Raw genomic sequence first — 15,535 nt, forward strand, 5'->3', positions numbered from 1 at the left:
CTCTATAGTTAATAAATAGGTCAACATTCCAGATTAAACTAAAACAAGAGGATCAGCAAATCCTGTAGAAAGGTCACAAATACTGTATGTATTAAAAAGTCCAAGAATTAACATTTTACAATTAACATTGACATTCTGACAGTGCATGTCAGAACAGAAGGCCTTGAGTCAATGTAAAGAATACTGAACCACCCAGACTCTTCCTAGAGGCTGTCCTCCAAAACTAAGCAACCTGGCCTTGATCACAAAATGACTAAAGAACCCAATGAAGACCCTACATGAATGAGATGGGAGAACCTTTCGAGGAAAACAATCTCTGCAGCATTACACACATTTTGCCTTTGGAAAGTGACTAGATAGAATTAACTCCCATGAAAAGGCCACATAACAGCATGTGGAGCACCCCGAGTTTGTGTTGCAAAGGTTCTCTGGTCTGATGAAACCAAAATGATCTCTTAGGGCTAAATGCAAAGTGCTATACCTGGCTCAAATCAAACCCAGATCATCAGTAGTGTAACACCATCCCTACCATGAAGCATGGTGGGGATGGTTTTCAACAGCAGAGACGGGCATTTGTGAGGACAGAGGGAATAATGAATGCATCTTAATACAGGAAAATCCCTGATGATACCCTGCAAACTGACCATGTTTTTAACTAATCATAATACCTATTTACTGATCACCATATGTCTTTTAAGCCAGTTCATATGAAAACAGAGGAAATGAATTACATTTATTTGGTTTTATTTTGATAACTGGAAATGCTATGTATACTCACCAGAGATTATTATTTTCATTTGGTATTTTTAATCTGTGGTAGGAATGTTTTTTTCCTGCACGGAAATAGTTGTTTTTTTTAAAGTTTTCTTTCTTTTTATTCCCTACCTTTCCCACTTGGCATTGATTCGTCAAATATACGCATATATCACGGCGAAAATACAGCTATAAGTATATATACATTGCCACGATGTATAATCAACGTTGAATTGCAACCGTAAAATCGACAACATTAATAAACGCATATATAACGTCGAAAACACATATAACGCAGTGGCTGAGGCTTTTTATATATCGTGTGTGCCGCAACTAGGAGTATGACGGCCATAGTGTACGAAGTAAATTATTTTCGCAGTAATTTATTTACACAGTTTTGCATACAGGGGTTTTGCGGAGGGGGTCTTGCCACCTGCCTGAAAAAAATAGTAAAATGTTTGAATGCCTATAGATTTTCTATTTTATAGAAAAGTTAATACCATTTCCTGGACACCCCATCCCCCATAAGGGCGTGGTGCCCGGGGAAAATCTGTAGGGGGGTGTCTGAATTTGAGGGGGGCGGTGATATTTCAGTTGAAATGGAGCCGTAAGTTGCAGCTACCCAAATGAAATCTCGCAACTACAGTATGCCATTGTTTAGTGCTTCATGGTAGAAGATAACGACTAGCAATCTGGTATTTGCGATGAAGTTCAGTTTACATTTATTGGCACTCTCGCAGTTAGTATTGCCTGGAGCGACAAAGTACAACACGCGTTCTTTTTTGCAGCTACAGTACATCGATGGTAATGAGGTTCTGAATCGTTAAGAAAAAATAGTTGTAAATCCAACAGAAAGCACAGACTGCTATAACTAGTCCTAGTTATATAATGATTTTATGTATAAGGATAAACTACTGCAAGGAATCGGTCCACCTGAGCAAACAGGATCGTAATGTTGACACCCAATAGTGACACTGATATGTGTTCCTAGACGGATAGCCCTTCTGCACATCAAGCAGTCCGAGCAGTGACTGTAAGTGTCAATTGTGTTATCTGACCATTGACAAAGTACAACATTTTTTTAGGGTACAGGTTAAGTGAGAGAAAGTGTTCAAAAATCCTTTTGCCCAGAACTGAGGGGGCGACACTTATTCCATAATGTCAGTATATATAATACCTTACAACAGTGACCATTTCCTTACTAACTGCATGCGTTAAAGTTGCACATCCGCACACAGCAGGGGGCACATTGCCGCGATGTATTATCAATGTTAAATTGCAAGGGTAATATCAACAACATTAATAAACGCACATATTATTGACATTGAAAACATATCAAACAGAGTAACTTTTCCGGTTATGTACCAAAATGCATTGCTGATATTCGTTAGTCGCCATTTTGGTTAAATATTGTCACGTTTTTCAACAAAGAAGAAATCTGCAAAAATCTCAGCAATCCTCTTTTGATGAGTAAGTGTAAATAATATTAATAATACTTTTTGAATACATACTGGTCTTACTTAATATTATTATGATTAAAATAGTACGTTAATAAGCAATAAATGGCCCATAAAATAGTGTGAAGGTGAAAATAACACAAAATCAACTACAGATGTGGGAATTTTAAATTTTTAAGATTATAGATTGCATGTAGCACATTAGCAACACTACAGTAATGCTAATATAACAATAGTGTAAGAAAATCCTGACCTAATTCCTTTCAAATGCTGATACAAAATGTGAATGATTTCAGAGTTTCAGAAGTGGGTATTGAGTCTCCTGATAGAGATCAAAGATGAATTGAGGAGTGGGAAGGTGTACAGAACCGTTGGACTCCCAATTCCACGTCAAGAGGCTGAGCACAATGGAAGAGTTCTGTACACATGAGCAAGTCTTTGCTGCTGGTATGATATTATATTATAATTATATCACCCTGCAAATCACAACTGGCAACCCACTGAAGCTAAGCAGGTGTGAGCCTGGTCAGTACCTGGATGGGAGACCTGGGAAAAACTAAGGTTGCTGCTGGAAGAGGTGTTAGTGGGCCAGCAGGGGGCGCTCACCCTGTGGTCCATGTGGGTCCTAATGCCCCAGTATAGTGACGGAGACACTATACTGTAAACAGGCGCCGTCCTTCGGATGAGACGTAAAACCGAGGTCCTGACTTTCTGTCATTAAAAATCCCAGGGCGTTTCTCAAAAAGAGTAGGGGTGTAATCCTGGCCAAATTTCCCATTGGCCCTTACCAATCATGGCCTCCTAATAATGGCACTCTATGAAGGCTACATTACTCTGCTCTCCTCCCCACTGATAGCTGATGTGCGGTGAGCGTTCTGGCGCACTATGGCTGCCGTCGCATCATCCAGGTGGATGCTGCACAGTGGTGGTGGTGGAGGGGACTCCCCATTACTTGTAAAGCGCTTTGAGTGGAGTGTCCAGAAAAGCGCTATATAAGTGTAAGCAATTATTAATTATTATTATTACTACTAGTATTCTAGGTTACAGATAGATCATAATGTGACATCTTACATCTGATTAATAGGATCTATCTCTGGCATACTTTCTTATTTTTAGTTTATAATGTATGATATTGCTTATCTTTTAATGCCAAAATAAAGTGTTTTACATAAAGTTCCATGTTCTAAAAAGTTACTACAACTTTTGAACTTTGAAATATGGTCACTTTGTATTCTAAGACTTAGCAAATACTACAGCAAAGTGCAGTTAATATGTGAAAATGTTCGTTCCAATGAATGGTCATGTGTAATGTGTATGTCTGATTAGTTGATTAATGAAGATCCAGTAGTAAAAATAGCTTCTAATATTATTTCTAGTATAATATTATTTCCAGTTAAACCAACTTCGGAGAGTAGGTGGCAGTGATGTCAGAGTGTGTTCACAGTGTTGTCAAGGTATTGCTTATTGATTTTTTAAATATTTTTACATTCGATTTTTATTTGATCAAGTTAAAATATCCACAAAACTTAGCTTATAGATACCTATGTGTTAACCACTGAACGTCCTGACGTCTCTCAAATTCTGTACGCTGCACTACTACTATAACATAGCCAGTAATTAAATGAGACTTTAAATGCACATTGACACTTTCACACACCCCGTTCACTTTCACAATGGGAATAATGTTAAAGCCAACTTTCTAACCCAACTAATAACTAACTGCACTTTGAATTTTGAAACACACGATAGAAAGCTAAGATAAAATGAACAAATATGTTGATGGATTTGTACAAATTATTATCTCTACTAATCAAATATTTTCACCAGGAACAAAATAGAAATCTGTCTCAAAAAGAGACAAATGTGTCAATGGGACTGCACCAAAGCATGAAATAATATTCAGTATAATTGGGGCTTGTAAAAGTCATGTTATAAGGCAAGCTAGTAAACAGTGTAAAAACCTGTGTAGTGGAAAGGATCAATGATATGATACCATGTACAGTGGTGTGAAAAAGTGTTTGCTCCCTTCCCGATTTCTTATTTTTTTGCATGTTTGTCACACTGAAATGTTTCAGATCATCAAACAAATTGAAATATTAGACAAAGATAACACAAGTAAACACAAAATGCAGTTTTTAAATGAAGGTTTTTATTATTAAGGGGAAAAAAAATCCAAACCTACATAGCCCTGTGTGAAAAAGTGATTGCCCCCTAAACCTAATAACTGGTTGGGCCACCCTTAGCAGCAACAACTGCAATCAAGCATTTGCAATAACTGGCAATGAGTCTTTTACAGCGTTGTGGAGGAATTTTGGCCCATTCATCTTTGCAGAATTGTTGTAATTCAGCCACATTGGAGGGTTTTCAAGCCTTAACCGCTTTTTTAAGGTCATGCCACAACATCTCAATCGGATTCATGTCAGGACTTTGACTAGGCCACTCCAAAGTCTTCATTTTGTTTTTCTTAAGCCATTCAGAGGTGGACTTGCTGGTGTGTTTTGGATCATTGTCCTGCTGCAGAACCCAAGTGCACTTCAGCTTGAGGTCACGAACAGATGGCCGGACATTCTCCTTCAGGAATTTTTGGTAGACAGCAGAATTCATGGTTCCATTTACCACAGCAAGTCTTCCAGGTCCTGAAGCAGCAAAATAGCCCCAGACCATCACACTACCACCACCATATTTTACTGTTGGTATGATGTTCCTTTTCTGAAATGCTGTGTTACTTTTATGCCAGATGTAATGGGACATATACCTTCCAAAAAGTTCAACTTTTGTCTCGTCAGTCCACAGAATATTTTCCCAAAAGTCTTGGGGATCATCAAGATGTTTTCTGGCAAAACTGAGACGAGCCTTTATGTTCTTATTGCTCAGCATTGGTTTTCGTCTTGGAACTCTACCATGCAGGGCATTTTTGCCCAGTCTCTTTCTTATGGTGGAGTCATGAACACTGACCTTAACTGAGGCAAGTGAAGCCTGCAGTTCTTTGGATGTTGTTGTGGGTTTTTTTGTGACCTCTTGGATGAGTCGTCGCTGTGCTCTTGGGGTAATTTTGGTCGGCCGGCCACTCCTGGGAATGTTCACCGCTGTTCCATGTTTTCGCCATTTGTGGATAATGGCTCTCACTGTGTTTCGCTGGAGTCCCAAAGCTTTAGAAATGGCTTTATAACCTTTTCCAGACTGATAAATCTCAATTACTTTGTTTCTCATTTGTTCCTGAATTTCTTTGGATCGCAGCATGATGTCTAGCTTTTGAGGATCTTTTGGTCTACTTCACTTTGTCAGGCAGGTCCTATTTAAGTGATTTTTTGATTGAGAACAGGTGTTGCAGTAATCAGGCCTAGGTGTGGCTAGAGAAATTGTACTCAGCTTTTCAGCTTGAATCACTTTTCACACAGGACCATGTAGGTTTGGATTTTTTTCCCCTTAATAATAAAAACCTTCATTTAAAAACTGAATTTTGTGTTTACTTGTGTTATCTTTGTCTAATATTTCAATTTGTTTGATGATCTGAAACATTTCAGTGTGACAAACATGCAAAAAAATAAGAAATCAGGAAGGGGGCAAACACTATTTCACACCACTGTACATCACCAATAAATTCCACTAGATTAGAAGTTCTGTCAGCTTGTACTGTATTTATGATGCCTGCATTATCTTGGATATTGGTTACAATGACACCCTTGTCACACTGTCGATTTTGAATCTCAAAAGTCGGATTTTACAACCAAATACTAATTTGGTCACCACTGTCACAAGTATTGAAAACTCTTATGTTGATAGAAAGATGTTAAAAGTTTAGACAGATTACAATTGTCTACGCCATTTCTTGATAAATTTCAAAAGATTAAACATTAAGACTTTGACAGATATAAGCAAAAAGGATAAAAGATGAAAAACTGGTTTAATCTCTTTACCATGAGATTAAATCTTGCATGTTTAAATCTGCTTAATATCAAATATTAATATGGAATTTTACAACTAAAGGGAAATTTTAGTAGCTGAGCATGAAAAGAAGAGGAGCATAACGACGTCAAAAATGATATTAATTTAGGAATATAAACATATTATGTAAACTTTATGTGGCTGGTATTGGTAGTTTAAATAAAAAATACACACCAGTATTCCACTTTCTTCATAAACATTTAAAGCATCGAAGTCTTTTATTTGGTTGCATGTGTGCTCCTTCTGACTATATTACTGTAGGTTACTTTGTAAAAAGTTATAATATTTTGCAAAGGAATAAGTAATAGGTTTATTCCATGCTGAAACAGAAAGAAAACACAATGTTTCGTCCGTCGATCCTTCTTCATGTCTTCACTGTCATGGTACGGTTTCAACATACTGTATAGTATGTTCTACAAGAGCCACTACAAGAGCAATACAAGCTTTTAACAAAAAAGCTAATGTCAAAATGTTTCCAAAATGTCCAAAATATGTTTCCAAAATATTTTTGCTGCTTAGTTACACGACTCCATATTAATACTACTATCAAGTGGTATTAAATCAGTACAACTTTTATTTTTTTACAGTACATGTACATGAGATGTTAAGCTTTATTAGCTCCACCTGGAGGTTTTACAAGATGCTTCCAGATACTATTATTATATTTTAATTAACATGTGGTATGCTGCATAACACCCACCGCGTTTTAACACAGCGTACCTCGCATCTGTAGGTGGTGGTGAGGTCTTGGAGGTTGACCTCCTGACCTTCAAGGTACTGCCCCCTTACTACCCTGCTTTGAATTGTGGGTTGCCATCGCCTGGCTCATGAAGTAAGCCAGGACCCATTCTTATCATCTTCTTGGGTGATTCACAGCTGCTCCCAAGCTATTGCCTTGGTACTGCAGTGTCAAACAAATGACAAAGTTCAGGTGTCTGTGAAGCAGAAGTCCTTTATTCATATGCATATGGAAGTCAGGCTTGCAACCACCAGAATTAAAAAATAAGTAGCTGAAGATGGTCCTTTATACCTTAAAACGCAAAGAGTTACTATGACATATTCTAAACAAATGATAAAACAGCAACACCTGCCAATTAATTATATCTAAGTTGCAGACTAGACCACAGTTAGTTCTTTTCATATTCTGGGCGTACAGCCAGCTTACTAAATACTGTACATGCCTATTATTTTACTGACCAAGGACAGGCAGCATCTTTATATATATTTGAGCCCAAAGCCTACGTCAAGCCACTAGACTGCATAGTTTGCAAAAACATACAAAAACAAGAAAATGATATTATCTCACTTCCCAGGCTTCCCTCTTATCTTCTTCAGTACTGTACCTAAAGCAAGGTGTGACCCTTTGCCGTCATCAGCTCTGGGGTCTCTGGGAATTGGTTGGAGCCCCACATAGACATGCAGGACTGAGAGGTCTAAATTAGCACAAACCTGCTATAGGATTTCAAAGCCCAGAATCATGGATCTGCAATGTCTGCAAACCAGAATAGATGGTGGAGTTGCTGTGGGCCCAGGAGGATCACTGTCCAAGTAGCAGGAAAGATTTCCCTGTGACAGTAGCAGTATCTTCTGGTGGACAGGGAACCAGTTTGGATTTTCTGCCTGCATGGCTCCTGACACAGGGCTGACATAGCAAAGCCTGGAACAGCGCAGTCCTCCATTGGCACAGGGCTCTCACAGATCTGTCTGACCCATTTAAGTCTTTAGCTGGTGGCAGGGGAAGGTTGGATGTGACAATATGACAGTCTTCATGGAAAGCATTGTGCTGCATGTTTTTGATATTGGCTAAACCCAAATGAACAAAAATTATTTCAGTACAGGCATAACCCTGTACCTAAACCAACATAAGACTAGGACTGCTAACTGATATGCACACAGACTCCTATGCTTTTTGAATATTTTGCTACCAATCACCAGAAGTTGAGACTCAAATGAACTCACATGAAAGGAAGTTAATTAGCTCTACCTTGTGTCTAATGCTAGGATTATTATACACACATTGTGGTACATACATCTCAATTGTACATTCCAAGACACAATGCATGCATAAATGTTCAACAAATAAAAAATATACAGTATTAGCCACGATATATTGCAATCATGCTTATCAACAACAGTTTGTGATCAACGGCTCTAACTCTTGGTGTGTTATGTTTTTGTACAGTTCTTAATTTGAGTTTGCAAAGCAGTTAGGTCTGAAGTAAAGCGTAAAATTTCAAAAAGTGGTGAAGGTGATGACCAGGCTAAGCTCTCTCTTGAGCCTTTGCAATGACCTTGTGTCGGGTTTTTGGTCACCCTTCCTTGCTGACTCAGCCCCCTCATTATTATCCACTCTGAATGTGTTTTGCTCACCTGATGGGTCTGTTTTAATAATGTGTTTTCTAAATCTGAGAGAATGTATCTTTCTAATAACTTCTTCAAAGTAAATGTGACTAATGTTCTGCACAATAGCTGTCAAGGAAAAGTCATTCTTCACTCAGGTTAGGAGATTATCAAACAGATATTTTATTCAATAAACTGAAGGGGAGCATAGCACGGGGTCAGGGTTTCCCCTAGCACTCAGTAAATATGCTTGCTTGACTGAAGTTACACTTTCCATTTTATACATTAAATGTAGGCAAGACTTTTACATATCAAAGGAACACACAAGGCACAGGACACAGGAAGTCTTTCAAACACAAACAAAACAGGACAGGAACATGCCATTTGGCATCCTGCAATCCGTTTTATTTCTCTCTGACTGAACACTCTGGTGTGAAAACAATCACAGGCTTTAGTTGCAGAAAGACAGTTGTCTTAGGTGCAAACAGAAAAACTATCCCGCGCATACTCACTGTCTTGACCCTTCTCGAGTTCAATTCACTGGGTCTTCCACATAACTACATATATACAACTTTCATGTACAGTATTTAAAGCAAAACCTCAAGAAAAACCTCAGGTGATATTAGTACACCAGTAAACATTATGGAAATTCTTAAAAAAAGAAAAACAAAAAAAATAAATTTTGTAGGTGTGTTGTCAAATATTTTTTTACCGTAAATACAACATTTAGGACAAACAATTATAAAGTACAAATGTTTACCAATTACTGTTTTACACATTAATTAAGCTATATAGATAATTAAAAATAAATTTCAAGTTTTGATTCTTCTGTTGAGAAGGAATGTGAGAATGGCAACAGTGAAGCACAAAGATAGTCACAAAGCAGGATTAATTTCAGCTAATTTAAACATCAAACTTGCCACACACAAAGTCAGATTATTTCTTTTTTTTTTGTAAGTGTCACGCTCTCTGCAGCCAGAGGGAGCTCCTTCTCTGTCCTGTCTCTTGTTTCCGGTGCTTTGCTGTCCTTCTGGTGTTTTTCTCTCTCTCTCTGGGGCTATATATTTCTGGGTCTTTCATTTGTCTTCGCTCAGCACTGACATTCGGATGTCCTGAGACCCTCTTAGCAATAGGTCGCCCCACGTCTGCTACCTGAGGGCATAGGTTTCTATACGGCATTTCCTGAACAGCTGAGCCGGGGCTAACCCCCGTCTTGCAGCTACACATAGGGTCTTTTCGCTCTCCTGCCAATCTACGGTTCATCCTTTCCGACGGCCATGGCAGCAAGACCTTGGATCAGCACTAAAACTAATAAATAAACAGAATCATACCTGGCAAGTAAGCTGATAATGGAGACCTAATGAAGCAGAAACGCATTTACTGCCTGAAAAGCTCAAAGAAAAAAAAAGGAAACAATCAAAAGTAAGAAAGAAAAAGAATGAGAGAAGTCTGATTTGTGAAGCAAACATGTGCTGAGTGCGCTTTGCAGGGATGAGAACTCCAGCTCTTAAGCAAACAGTTGAAAGCGACAGGTGATATTCACTAACAAAAACAGTTTTTATTCTTGGGCAATATCTTGGTGGTTCAAACATACCTGTTGAAATTATTCAAAACAAAACACAGCCTCTGGTATCACTCCAAAGGCTGATTTGAGATCTACAGTTTGGACAGCCAGAAGAAAAATAATGTTCAAAAGACACTACCATTTGCACTTTGAACTATTACTATAACCTGTAATAGAATCCAACAACTGTGCTTGAGCAATTCTCATGTGCTGGGGAGGGGCGTCAGGCAGGCCAGATTATTCTCTCTTTTACTCTTATTACTCTTTTGAATAGAGTCATGGGATCTTTATTGACCAAGTAGTCAGACTCTTGCTGGGATGTGTCTTCCAAAGGATGGCACCTCCTACAACGCAGTGTCCTCAGTCACCATACTGGGTTTGCAAATTATGGTCCAGTGCAAAAATTCCACTTACTGCTCCACTTACAGAAGACATCTATTTCTTTACATCTCCAATCTAATTTTTACTCATGTTTGCAGTGTACTCCAACGTGTGTAATGTGTGTGTACAGTTGTTAATTTACTTTCTCAAAGCAATTAGGTGTGAAGCAAAGTGTAAAATACAATCATGTTCAAGAAATGGTAAAGATGAGTACAAAGCCTTTTCATTATCTGGTGTGAGATTTTTGAACAGGTGTGAGGTCTTTGTTATCAGGTTCCAAAGTGCAGTCTGTAGTTAGTCATAAATAAGCATTGTTTATACATTTCAACATATATCAGCAGATGAACAGAAAATGAGAGAATAATCCACTGTTTGAAAGTTACAGCAGCTTTCTACATCACGTCTCCAGTGAATTAGAGACTAGTATACAATGCCTTTAAAGGTCTGCATGTCTGGAAGTTTTAAATTTTCTGTCATGGCAACGAAAGGAATAAAGACAAATAAAAGTGTGTTAATGGATCCCAAGCTGGTTTCCAAAATAATAGATTATAAAAAAATGGCAATATCCAGATGTAGCATCAAAAAGTGAAAAACTAATTTGTTAACGAGTTGCTAATTTTGTTCTGTACGGTAAAGTGAGACTACTGTACATCTTCTGATGTTCATGTGTTACAAATAACTGCAAAATATTTATGTTTCTACATGGGTAAAAAGTTTTTTTGTTTTATCATTAATGACATGTTCATTTTTACTTATAAGCCAATAAAAAAGCCAAGGACAAAATATGTCCAAAAAAGGATATGTCCAAGGAAGGAAACATGAGGTTTACTTGTTTAATTGACTGTCTGGGTCACAACACAAATAAAAAGACAATAAGACCCCCCTGAAAATATTCCCTATCTTCTTTGATATTCCTTTCTTTTTTTTACATTTATTCTTACAAAGGATAGACTGCATTACATTAGAAATCAGGATAAGGTAAACTAAAAATGTTTGAAAGTGGTCAAATTGGCTCAAGGAGCAGTATAAGTAGTTTCATGCTAGTGTATTTGGATCACATTGTAGTATAACAAAAACAACTGAAGATATATCGAGTTATTACTGGCCTGGAATGTCATTGGCTATTGAGAAATGGGTGAGTTTTCAGATTACTTTAGATGGATTCTGGTGATGAACATAATTTTCAGTAACAGTTCCGGAGATTTCTTTCTTGAAAATGGTAAAATGCTGTATGCTTACAGATTTTAGAATGCCCTGAATGTCAGTCTAAGAAGATCCCAATAAAGTAAAGAACCTTTAACATTTTTTTACATTAACTTACTAGTGTACGCAACAACATTCTGCACATGTGCATGCAAAAGTTTGTGTTTACTATTACTTTTGTATGCATGGATAAAACAACCTTGGGAACTAGGTGGAATGGATATGTTCAGTATAAAATTATTAACAAGAATAATGAATGCATCTGTGTCAAATTGATTATTGCACAAAATGTACAGATGCTTTTCCAATAGTAACATGCAGAGGTGCATCATTACAGTATTTTATCACTTTTATCCAGAAAGGATTTTAACAGATCAGGGATAACAATTTGTGAATTATGTATTTTAGTTACTGTTTCTTGTATTTAGAAATACAAAAAAATTTAGTTGACATTAGTAAAACTGTAATTTGACCATTTTAAAATAAAACTATCTAATCTAAAATATCTATTACTAATATAAATTATTGATTTTTAGATACAACAATATAGATAAATCAAATTGAAGTGTAAAATATTTGACAGTGTCTTGAATAGAATTACCTTCAGTACCCTTTTGTTCTTTAAGATTTTAGATAAACACAGCTCTCTGAAATTTGCTTGATATTAGATAAAGCCTCTATGCACCCTTTACTACACAAAATAATGTATTAGTTGAGAGAATGACTATACAATACAGAGGTCAGTTAAACTTAAAAGTCCTGGTTTAGCTAAATCATATATTTTTCTTAAAATACTTTTCTGTGTGTTCACAAATTTGCAGAGCACTGGGTATACTGGTGAAAGAGAAACCAGAGGACTGGGACTTTTACTTGGAAGCACTGTTTGGTCCAAGAAACAATTCACGACTAGGTGCATTCCCTACATCCTGATGTTCAGACGTGATACACACGGTCTTCCTGAGATACTGGAGAATTATAATGTTAGGGATGCATCTATAATATCTTCATACACATCCATTTTCCTTTATGGATTTATTGAACAGTATGTGGCCTTGAAAATCATGTATGTGTTACAAGCAATAAACAGAAAATACATGGGTATTTCAGATTGATTTTTAAATTTGTTTGAAATTTCCGATTAAAATTATACACCCAATCATTTTTTCAGGTTCATTCTGAATCAGATATGATACCTTTAGGAGATTTGGTAGCTCAATGCTAGTGCAGCATGGAAAGGAGCTTCAAAAAAATAACAAATCACAAAAATCAGTGGCAATAATGTTGACCTGTTACAGGAGAGTGGGAAGTCTACATGTAAAGTTAATGTAATTTTTGGAGGCATCTGAAATTATTCCTCACTACTACTAGAAGAAAAAAAAGGGTACAAGATCTGTGGAGATCAACACAAGTGAAGAGCCATACAGCGTCTGGCACCAGGGTCCAAACTGGAAAGTGAGTTGTACTTAACTTTAATTGTTAGAGTTTGTCAGAATATTTGTTAGACAGTAATTCATCTCATGACACATTTTTATTTTTCCAGTTTATCAATGTACACCTCACATTGTAAATACAACAGTACAACAGAAAATCACAGGAAAGACGAATGTCATTGATAGCTTCACCATGACACAAATCTGGGATGGTAAACAACCTCAAAGCAGTAAGTAGTTATTTTGTCAATTTATGTTTCAAGGATTTTGGGATTTTGAATACATAGTTGGTTTCCATATTGTTCAAGGCAATTCTGAAGTTCTCTTGGTCAATGTAAATGAGCATCATCACTGGAAATTGGTAGTAAATGCATATTATTTCCGACTGGAAAGGTCCAATACTGTTTTAATTGTTTATTGCAAAAAAATATTTCTTAAAAGGAATAATTAAGTGTTTCCAACTGAAAGTATTGTCAATTTTAATTAACTGGATAACATTAGCATTGCAAAAAAAAGACTTAAAAAGGAATTTATATGATTTCCCCACAGGCAATCTATCCCCCACAGAGGAAAGCACTATATCTAAATTCTTTTGGAGAATTGTAAGCTGCATTGTATAATTGCAGAGAAATTACAAGGTATAGAAAAAATAAGTTTAAAACATCTGTGATACTCACAGTCTGTAACATACAAAGTCATAAAGATGTTTACCTTTATTCACATGAGTGCTCGTTTTAGGATAATGGGGATAGAACTCTTGTGTAGGATGATGGGATCTGGAGTACTTTTTGTTTGTTCAGACAAGTAAAAATGTGACAGGTCTATGTCCTGTAATGTTCTATGGTACACAGATTACATTGTTTGTATTTAATAAATATCTGTATAGTGTCTTGTCCAAGTCTGATTCGATAATCTCATTACTATTTCAGTGAGGTCATTCAGGTTATTCCCTGATTGGACTTTTTTGTTACAAATATGTCTTTGCCTTGCATGAGAGCAACCATGTTTTCTTATTATTGTAGAAAACCATTAAAATAATGTAGATGTTTCAAGGGCTCTGCTATTTCCCATTGGGGATGTTCTACTTTTCCTCACCCAGTCCAACTGGACAGTGTCTATTGTGGTGTGTTTGTCTACAAAGTAAATTAGTGAAATGTTTGATTGTTTGAAATTTAATACATTATTTACACCATACAATTTTGTACACACATATTAATCAATGCAATATATTTTTTGTAATTTTGTGAACCACTGTGCTACTTTCTCTTCAGCAACTTATCTGTACATTTGAACTTTTTAGGTTGCAGAACACCTTCTGAAAGAGGAGCCTATCAGATCTCAGTGGGATCCAGAGGGAAACAGCACAACAACTAATAACAGAATCAGGTACAGTATTAATTTTTACCAAAGCGTGCTTTGTGAAGTTTAGGAGAATCTCAATCTAGTTAACGATGGTGTTCTCAAGAAAAAATATGCAAAGAGAGGTGAAAAGTGATTTTTTTTCACCCAAGGCTTGTTATTAAGCACTGTAGTACAATACTCACAAAATGTATCATGACTGTTAACTGTATATGTCAGTCTATCAAGATCAGATCTTGATTTAAGATTAAATGGTACAGATGCAGCCATTCAAATTGCATGGTACAACCCCATACCACATTAAATTATGTACAGGTCACCGCGTTGTAACGCAGTATGTGATTGGCTGGCCAAAATGACCAACAGGGGCACTTGTGGTGCATTGGTTGTTAGTGAAATGATTTCATCATTAAATCCTGTACTGTGCATGTTTTAATCAGTTTAATATTGAATATTAATATGGAATTTTACAACGAAAAGGGAAATTTTAGTAGCTGAGCATAAAAAGAAGAGGGGCATAACATTTCAAAATGTCCCCTTTGTGATATTTTAGCTGCTTAGTTACACGACTCCATATTAATATTACTATCAAGAGGAATTAAATCAGTACAACTTTTAAGAAATTCAAGTTTTTTAAATGTTAAATTAAAAAGTAATTTTTAACTAAACCATTTTTTACAGCTTTTAAAGTCACACAATGTTTGAGTTAGGCAGGAGCATATCATTGAATCTTATTTTTTATTTCATTTAAAAAAATAAAAATCATTTGCCCATCTTGTTGATAAAAAAAACAAAGGGTGTGCTGTCCCCTTAGCTCAGCTTGCTGGCACCGAGAGAGGGAGGAGGCGCAGAGTTTAATGGCAGTTCTACAGAGCTGGGCGCGAATGGCACCAATTGCGTCTGCATTCATAACTTAATCGTTAAATCAAATTAAATTAAACAACGTAAATTATTTTCTTTGACTTCTAAGTCCCTTAATTATCATTAAGTACAGCTTTCTCACCACTTAAATTATTTTGTGATACCATCGTTAGACAAAGCAGGAACTTATTGTACCTTCTTATGAAATTACGGGTGGAAAGATTACAGATTTTAATTATTTT

Source organism: Lepisosteus oculatus, chromosome 12, assembly GCF_040954835.1.
Source record: "Lepisosteus oculatus isolate fLepOcu1 chromosome 12, fLepOcu1.hap2, whole genome shotgun sequence".
Classification (NCBI taxonomy): Eukaryota; Metazoa; Chordata; class Actinopteri; order Semionotiformes; family Lepisosteidae; genus Lepisosteus; species Lepisosteus oculatus.